The sequence below is a fragment of the Manis javanica genome, chromosome 11 (assembly GCF_040802235.1).
Source record: "Manis javanica isolate MJ-LG chromosome 11, MJ_LKY, whole genome shotgun sequence".
In the NCBI taxonomy this organism is placed as follows: Eukaryota; Metazoa; Chordata; class Mammalia; order Pholidota; family Manidae; genus Manis; species Manis javanica.
In genome coordinates, this window is record NC_133166.1 from 109,929,329 (window position 1) to 109,938,246 (window position 8,918).

An 8,918-nucleotide genomic window follows, 5' to 3' on the forward strand; every position below is an offset into this window, starting at 1 on the left:
CCGCGGAGCGCGGGTGCAGCCCGCACAGAACCAGGCAGCTGGAGCCCAAGCGCCACAGCCAGCTCGGGAAGAACCGGGGGAGAAACTGGAGCCTCCGCGGCCCCGGGACAGCAGCCTGTGCCCGCGGCCTTCGGGCGGAAGGCCGAGAGGGGCGATCCCGGGTGCAGGCAAGACCCCGAGAAGGGGGCCTCTGCCCGCGGCCCCCAGGACGCCGGTCCCTTTCAGAGCCGGTTTCAGACGCCCCCAGGCCCCCCGAGCCGTGACCGAGCGGGGCAGCTGGCGGGGAAGCAGCCCCGGGGTGCGGAGGGTCGCTGGGAAGGCGGTGACAGGGGTGGGCGTCCGCTCTTGACATTTACGAGTTACTTGAAAACAACTAAAAATAAATGTCTCCGTGTATGTTTTTTTGCTGCTTTTGCACACGCAGAGACTGCAGAATCAGATAACTACAGAAGAGTTTGTAATTCAGAGCAACCTGCGTCCCCACGCCCCCAGCCTTTTTATTAAATAGCTCCTGTTTTGGTCCTCCCACGTGTCATTTTCATGAGGGACACTTTATCAACACGATCTTTAAATGTACTGAAAACATTCAGTGACAACAGAACATTAAGATGAAGTATTTCAGAAGCATTCCCATTAAAAATTAAGAGGAAAACAAGAATGCCTTTCTCACGTGCCCGTTGAACATTCTTCGTGAGGGCCTAGCCAAGTCCCTAAACCGGAGGAGCAGGGGAGTCACCGAAAAGACACGCCATCATTTGTCATTGTGATGACTCATCTACAAACCCCAGAATATGCATTTAAGACACTCAGAATTTCTAATAGAGTTCAGCAAATAGCCAAATATGTGGCGAATAGAAAAAATAAAAACGTTCGCTTTCTGTTACACTAACAATTCACAGTAGCCTGAATAGGGATAATTGGAGAAATCCACTTTAGGACAGTCACAATAAATTCCTTAGGAATAACAAGATTTGAGCAAGACCTACATGAAAACAGTTATACCACCAGCCTGGATGAAAACAAATGCAGTATCAGAATTCATGTGATGGGGGTAAATGTGCCAAATATCTGAAGGTCATCTGGATCCCTAAGTTGAATGACTCAGACGTTTTTGAAAAAGAGAGTGACATGGGGAACTTGCTATACCAGATCTGAAAAGATAAAAGTCTCCAATAAAATATTGTAGCATGTTGGTTCAAGAATAGACAAATGAATGAATGAAATAGAGTAAATTGGCCCAGAAGGGGACTCTAGTAAACCTTTTCACATGATAAAAAGAAGTACCACAAATAAATGGGAAAGAGAATATTAGCCATTATAATGGAAAAATATCAGAAAAGGTCTTAGAAAAGTCAAGTTCCATTTACATCTCACACCATTATCAATATAGTCACAGATGAACTAAAGGCAAGTTTAAAAAAAAAAACATTTAAAAATCTAGATGGAACATTCAGGTAAGCAGGGAGATACATTTCCAGCACATGAAAAGCCACGGAGGAAATCACAAAGGGAAAACCAATATATTTTACTATGTGAAAATGCAAACTTGTGCATGCCAAAAGCAATAAACAAAAGTCAAAGAACAATCTGGGGATGTATTATATATACAAGGAGATGCATTTTTTTACCTTTCAAAATAGTAAAAAAAAAAATTTCTACTTAGAATGAAAAGATACTATCATCACCTATGAATACATAAATTACCACTACCTTTTGGTCAGGCAGTTTAGAAAGACAGAAAGAGTGTTTTAAGTGTTTTTACCATTTGACCTAGTAATTTCACTTCTAGAACTTCAATCCCAAGGAAATAGTCAGAGAAAGGTGGCAGTGTTTTGTAGAATGATGTTCACTTAGAATGACAAAATGATGGCGTGATGGCACCCATCTCATGCCCTAGTCACACTAAAGACTCTCAGAGAACGATCAGAAATAATATTTGAAACAAAAGTAATATGGAAAGTGCTCGTGATGTTTCAGGAAAAAGAAAAAAAAAACTATACTCCAATTCCAATTACATTAAACGAGTAACACTTCTCAAAAGAATTAAAATAAGTACACCAAAATGTTACTGGTAATTATATCTAGATTTTAGAATTATAGTAGTTTTTACATTTCCTCTTTAATATTTTTTCTGAGTATTCCATTTTCAGAATCTACATGAGTTACTTTCATAAGCATAAAAAAGCCAATAAAAATATTTTTGAAAGATGAAATTAAATAGGCTTGGTAATGTTCTTTGAATATATTTTCATCTTTAAGGTTTTTTTTCTTCATGAGCAAATGAAATCACAAGACATTTGGAATGTAGATAAAGGGGCAAAACGAACAACAAACCAATACCCACTTTCCCACCACCCTGGCCACTGATTAATTTTTTCTAATTTTGTTATATTTTTTCCTTTGAATTTTCACATGAAAATAATCTTCATATATATACAATTTCATATCTTTTTCTACCCACTTCACATTATATTACAAGCATGCCCCACCCAATAAGGGAATGGTTCTCTTATTATGTATAAGCATATACCTTATCAGCTGAAAGAAAATAAAGTAAGCTATATCTTTTGGCATAGGAAATCAGATCTGTAGGGAGAAAAGAAAGAGACCAGTTACATGATAAAACCTGACGATATGATCAATCTGCAAGAATCCACCATATTAATAAATAAAACACACTTTAAGAAAGAGAAATATTTCCCATATGCTTGTTCAAGTTCAAAGGAAACCAAGTTGCTGTATCTGAAGTGAAAACAAAATTCATCAAAGTTTATTGAAAAGTGTTCACTTATCAGAATTTGGTCTTTAAAAATGTTCATATGTCTGCAGCAAAACCCTTGGCAGCCTCCAAAATGAAGCAAGCTATTTCCACGGGGAAACCGAACCTGATAGACCCAAAGTTGTTAACCTGGAAATACATCCATTTTATTAGGACAAAACGGGTAAGTTAAGAGCAAAATGTGCCATTCGTTCCTATCGTGGTTAAAGAAGAAAACCATAAGCATATTAACTGGCTGTGTTAGATGTTTAAAAACTATCTGGAGGATAGGGGTCCTGTCCTGCTGCAGATCGACTCTATGCACGTCCTGCAGAGTCACTGTGCTGTCTCGGGTGATGGACTGGTGAGACCGTGAGTGATGTATCGGTATTTTGTCCTTGATGTGTATTTGTGTTTGATTTTTATTTTTTAAATCATGAAGCAAAGATGCCTTAATAATCACAAAAGGGAAAAAAAAGGAAGCGATTTTAAAAAGGAAGTTATTAAATAACAATTCACAGGAAATAAGCCTTCCTCTCGTTTTATAGTCGTCCTAAATAGGTGAAAACACCATTGGGAAAGGAGGTTATTTTTCGGGCTTCAAATCCCGTTGACCCGTTGGGGCAGCTGGGTGGACAATCCAAGGGTTCAGCCTCCTGCAGGCTTTCTGGCTGATTGCCCTCTGCTCCTTCCTCAAAGGAGGTGCCCCGGGAGCCTGCGTGGAAGGGTTCCTTTCTACCTTCCGCCTCTGAGTCTGCGAATCCCCAGCAGCCACAAGGCAGGAGTCCTAGGCTGGGGTGGGGTCCAGTGCTGTGACTGGTGACCAAGAGCCGAGCTCCTCTGGGCGCCTACGCCTTACAGAAAGGCCCTGGCGAGCAGGGCTCAGCCTCCGTCCTGCAGCAGGACCCCTGGCCGAATGGCATAGGCCTGGCACCTGGGGCAAGCCACAGAACCCCAGCTCCTCAGCTCCGAACCGAGTCTTCTTTCTGCTCCGCCCTGGGACCCGCAGGCAGGAGAACGGGTGCCGATTTCCTTTGCAAGGACAGTCCGGGCAGTAGGTCCCCACCAGCATTCCTTACACCCTGGCTAATCTCAGGGCAGCCACATGCTATAGAGAAGCAGAAGATCTGAGGAAAAGGGCACAAAGAGCGGCTGGACGCCCGCGAGGAGACTTACTCTCTGCCCTGGACCTTTCAGCTCTCCGGCCAGCCAGGCGAGGCGGTAATGTGGTGACCGGCCCACCCTGGCTGGCTGTTCGGGGGCTTGACCCAGCAAGGGTCCTTTCCCACGGACACAGAGTCCAGTACAAGCCCAGCAGTTGTTTCTCCGAACTGAGATCCTCACAGTAAATAAAGGTTTAAAAGAAAATATGAGCTTTTGCGTATCACCAGATGCCGAGATCACAGAGCTTTCTTTGCAGAATCAGTACAGAGAAGATGCTCAGTTAAGTGGCTGTTGAGTGAATAAGTGAAAGAGCACAGGCAGCCAGGGGCTGAAGAGGCCTCACCTGGGCCTTGGGAGGGAGGGCCAAGGCCACAATGACTGCACTGGCCATCATCTTTGACCACAGCCTGGGAGGTCATCTCACAGTGAGGATGAGCAGGAAAGGGTTTCATTCCAGAGCTCAGAGCGCTTTTACCAAAACTGGACCCAGCCCCTCAGAGCCGGGTGTACTTCCGTGTGCGCTGCTGGGGACGCAGAGGTCCAGAACAAGCAGGCTGACCCAGGCCTGGCGTGGCTTCCCACTGTGGCGTGCGCAGAGCGGGCAGTCCTGCCCGGGCGGCACAGTGGGTGAGGGCAGAGCCCAGCTCTGCTCTCTCCCCACCTACTGTCCCTCGGGGTGGGTGGGTAGGACTCACGGACACCCACTACAGAGGCTCTAGACGGCCCTCCACGTGGTCGACACCCCTTCCTTCCTTTGGAGGCGCCGCCGCTCTGGGCTTCAGTGTCTGCCCTCCCTGGGCTATGGCCGCCTCTGGCCCTCCGATCCCTCCCAGGCTCTTCTCTGCCTGCATCCCTCCCCCATTGCTTCCCAGCCTGGGGGAGCTCCCCGCCGGGTGGAGGAGAAATTCCTGCTTTACATTTCCTCCTCCTGCCTGATCCCCCCTGCCCAGCTGGAGGCCGACACCCAAAAGCAAGGCCCCCTGACCCCTGGACCGGAGGGTGGGCACGCCTTCACAGCGTTCATTCCCTTCCGTTCTGGCGCACCAGCTCTTTCCGCACCTGAAAGTGGGCTCTGCAACTGGGTACTGGTGGGAATGGCCTCCTGGGGCTTTTGTGTGCTTATCTGTCTGTAAAATGGGAGGAATACTGGAACCCACCTGGCAGAGCCGATGAGAGGATGAGTACCTGGCACACGGGACACATAATAGATATACTAATAAATGTTACAAATTAAGAAACTCCCAATCAAGTCTTCATGTCAGATCGTAGAAAGGATGGAGCTTCCTTTTGCTTTGCACCTTCCCGGGGTCCAGCACCAGAGGCTTCCGTTTGCTTCGTTGAGAGCACGGGGCCGGGGCCGGGAGAGCGCGCGGCCTTGGGAACGCGGTGGAGGGGCCGCTCGGGAGCCGGACCCACGCGGGGGCCTTTCGCGCACCCGCCACGCGGGGGCGCCATTGCGCTTCGGGCCACGCCGCAGCCTGGCTCCGGCACCCCCTTCCCGCTCTCCTTTCAGGGTGCCAGAACATTCTTTTCCCTTCTCCATTTCCCCACCCGGGCCATAATAATGGTGATAAGAACGCACTGTGAGTCAGACCCTTTCCTCGGGTTATCATGTTAATTCTTAACACGAGTTGGAGATGGATATTTTCAGTATTACAAGGTGGGTGGAGGGTGGCCGCCGAGGCTGGGGAGGCGCGTGGCCTCTAAGGGACAGGTGTTAGAGCTGGTCCCAAGGGGGCCACCCCGGGCTGCAGACCTAGACCTCCTGGTGACACCTGCCCGGAGGGCCCTGGCCCACCGCCCCTGCTGGCTTAGAGCCCTCAGAGGTAGAGGTCAGGGCCGCAGCCCCAAGCCCAGGGAGCCCGGAGCCCCCAGAAGCTGGCAGTGGCAGGAAGGAGGGAGCAGGGCCCTGCCTACCTGGATTTTGGACTTCTGGCCTCCAGACCTGGGAGAGAATGAATGCCTGTGTGAGGCCTCCAGGTTGCTGATCATGTGTCAGGGTGGCCCTAGGAAACGAACCCAGCAGCCTGGAAAATGCCTGCTGATGTGCACAAAGCCGTGTCCAAGGAGTGTGCAGAGCCGGCGGGGTGGCACCTCAAGCCTCTGACAGGCCGGGCTGCTGAGCACTTGCCCACCTGCCCCGGCGGGGTCCTGTGCAGGGTGAGAGGCGCAGCCGGCGCACCCAGGGCGGGCTGGGTTGAGGTAAGGGAGCAGGACCGGTGCAGGCGAGGACCGAAGAGCCTGCAGGGGGTGTGGTCAGGATGGAGTAGCCCTGAGGAGGCCAGAGAGGGATGGAGGGTGGTGGGGAGAGGGGCAGGCGGAGGCGTGCCGGGGTCTGTGACGAGACACACGCGTCCGGACGGGGCAGGGGAGATGGGCTGCACCGCTGGCCACAGAATTCGCCTTGACAAAGGGAACGGCTCATGCACTGGTGGTGTGGGGTGAGTAACACCTTTGAAAGGGTGTGACCTAGACACCAAGGATGCCCCACTTTACAGGTGGGAAGGTGGAAGCTCTGAAAGGGCCAGGGGCTGCTGTGTCAGAGCTGCCCCAGGAAGGGCCCCTCAGCTGTCCATGAGCCCCAACGCCGTGGAGACTGCACCCTAGCCACTCGGCCTGGCGGGCTCATGCGTCTTGGCGCTGGGCGCTGGAAGCCCAGGGTGGGCTTTCTCCTGAGGCCCCTCTCCTGGGCTGGCAGCTGGGTCTCCTCTGCACTCCTCAGTGGCCTTTTCTTCATGTGCCCATCCCTGCTGTCTTTCCCTCTTCTGTAAGGACACGGTCAGGCTGGACTAGGGCCCACCCCAATTACCTCATTCGCCCTACTGGCCTCTGTAAACAGACCCCATCTCCAAATAACAGTTACATTCTGAGCTGCTGGGTGTCAGGGCTTCAACATATGAACTTGAGGGACACAATTCAGCCGGCAGCCCACTCTACACCAGGCATGGAGCACACATGATTCCACGCCCTTCTCCTAATAGTCCTGCAGTACAGACGTTAATCTCACCCTCTGTGAGGATGCAGGCTCAGAGAGGTGAAGCGACTTACTCGAGGGGAGACAGCAGATTAACAGGGCAGTTCATTCCCTGATCAGCCTGACCCCACAGCCCTTCCATCACAGTTTCTGGGCTGTGTAACTTCGGATGAGTACCTTCCCCTCTCTGGTCCTGCACTCACTCCCTCATCTGTAAAATGAGGAGCAGAGGATGCTGTGTCAGAGTGCGTCATTCAAACTGCCCACGCAGGTCTCAAATTAACATCGTCACAATGTGGGGGCATTGAAGAATGACGTGGCACCTTGATGGGTAAATGGTAGGGGGACCAACTCTGGGGGCCTTGGGCGTGTCATCCGTCAGAGGATGTTTTGGAGTGGGGGACCCCTTGCTGTGGGTTTGGGAGGCACCTCCAGAAAGGCCTTGGTAGATGTTAACCATGATCTTAGGGCCGACACAGCGTCAGGGGACTCCTGTTGAATGCGTGAACTGGACACTTGTCCGTGTGGGCCGGGCATTGTATGGCGTTCCGCCCTTTGCCTCTCCCCACCCGCACCCATTTTATAGGTGAGGACATCGAGGCTCAGATAAGTTGATGATTTGCTCCAGAATGAACAGCTAGTAGTGGGGATCTGGTGAGCTCCATGCAATCTTTACACTCGCCCTGCCACATCTGTGGCTTGGATGGCTTGAAGACCAAACATGTGGTTTTTTTATGTGGTTAGAGAACAGCTGAGTTGCAAAGACAGGGAAGAGGTCCTGTGTCTCCTCTGCCCAGCTTCCCTGATGGTTACATCTTTAGTAACTAGTGCCACATCAAAACAGGGAATTGATGTCCTATGTGTGTGCAGTTGTCAGTTTCACATGTATAGATTTTACCTAACTGCCAGGGCAGCCAAGAACTGACCCACTGAGGAGGACCTCCCTGCTACCCCTTACCCCCTCCTCCCCAACCCCTGGCAGCCACTAATTAGCATCATGCCTTTTAATACACAATCTTTTGGCTGACTTCACATGCCCACTGCGCTTGAGATGTAGGTCCACACTCCTGGCCATCCACTGGCATCCTTCTTTCCCGCCTCTTCCTTGCTAACAGAGCCCCCATTTGGTCAGGGTGCCAATGTACGCCACTCAGCACTCGCTTTCTCAGCCTGCCTTGAGCTGGGGTGGCCCGGAGACCAATTCGGGCTCATAGGAAGCAACCAGAATCTGTTGGAAAGCTCTGCAGCTTTCTTTCTCTGGAAAGGCCAGTGTGGCAATGATTCCTTCTCCCTGGCTTGAGCACACACAGTGGAAGGTACAGCAGCCACACTGATGAGGCCACGTGTCTGGAGACACCATGAGAACAGAGAACACCGTCCCAGCACAAACTTGCCATCTCTGGGGTCGTTACTGGATGAAAAGAAATCCTGCATGTCTGGGCCAGTGGTTCTCAATCAGGTGGCAATTTCACCTCCCAAGGACATACTGGAGACGTTTTCATTGCCACAAGGAGGGGGGCACGACCAGCATCTCGTGGGTAGAGGCCAGGGCAGCTGCCATTACCCTAGAATGCCCGGACCACCTGCCCCCAATAATTACGTGGCCCCAAATGTCAATATGCTGAGCGTGTGTGAGACACACCGGGAGTCAGGCCACGGCCAGTTGGGTGTTTTCTGCAACTGGGAACACTCCCAACAGTGGCCGCCCCAACCACTCACACTCCTAGCAGAGGTGGGGTGAAGATGCTGGGCAGGAAGCACAGCCAAGCCAGTGTCCACCTCCAGTGGTTGCCCTAAATCTATCACTAAATCTATTATTTTAAGCCACTTGGAGGGTCTCAGCTTGGAGGGTGGGGACCACGGTCCTGGAGCTGCTGGTGGGAAGCAGGGAATGCTGAGTACCAAGGGTCTCCTCCCACCAACCCTCCCTCGTCCTCAAACATGGGGGTTGGACAGTGGAATGCAACTTGCTTTAATGTAGAATACAAAACTCATGTACATACATAAATACAATTTGGGGTA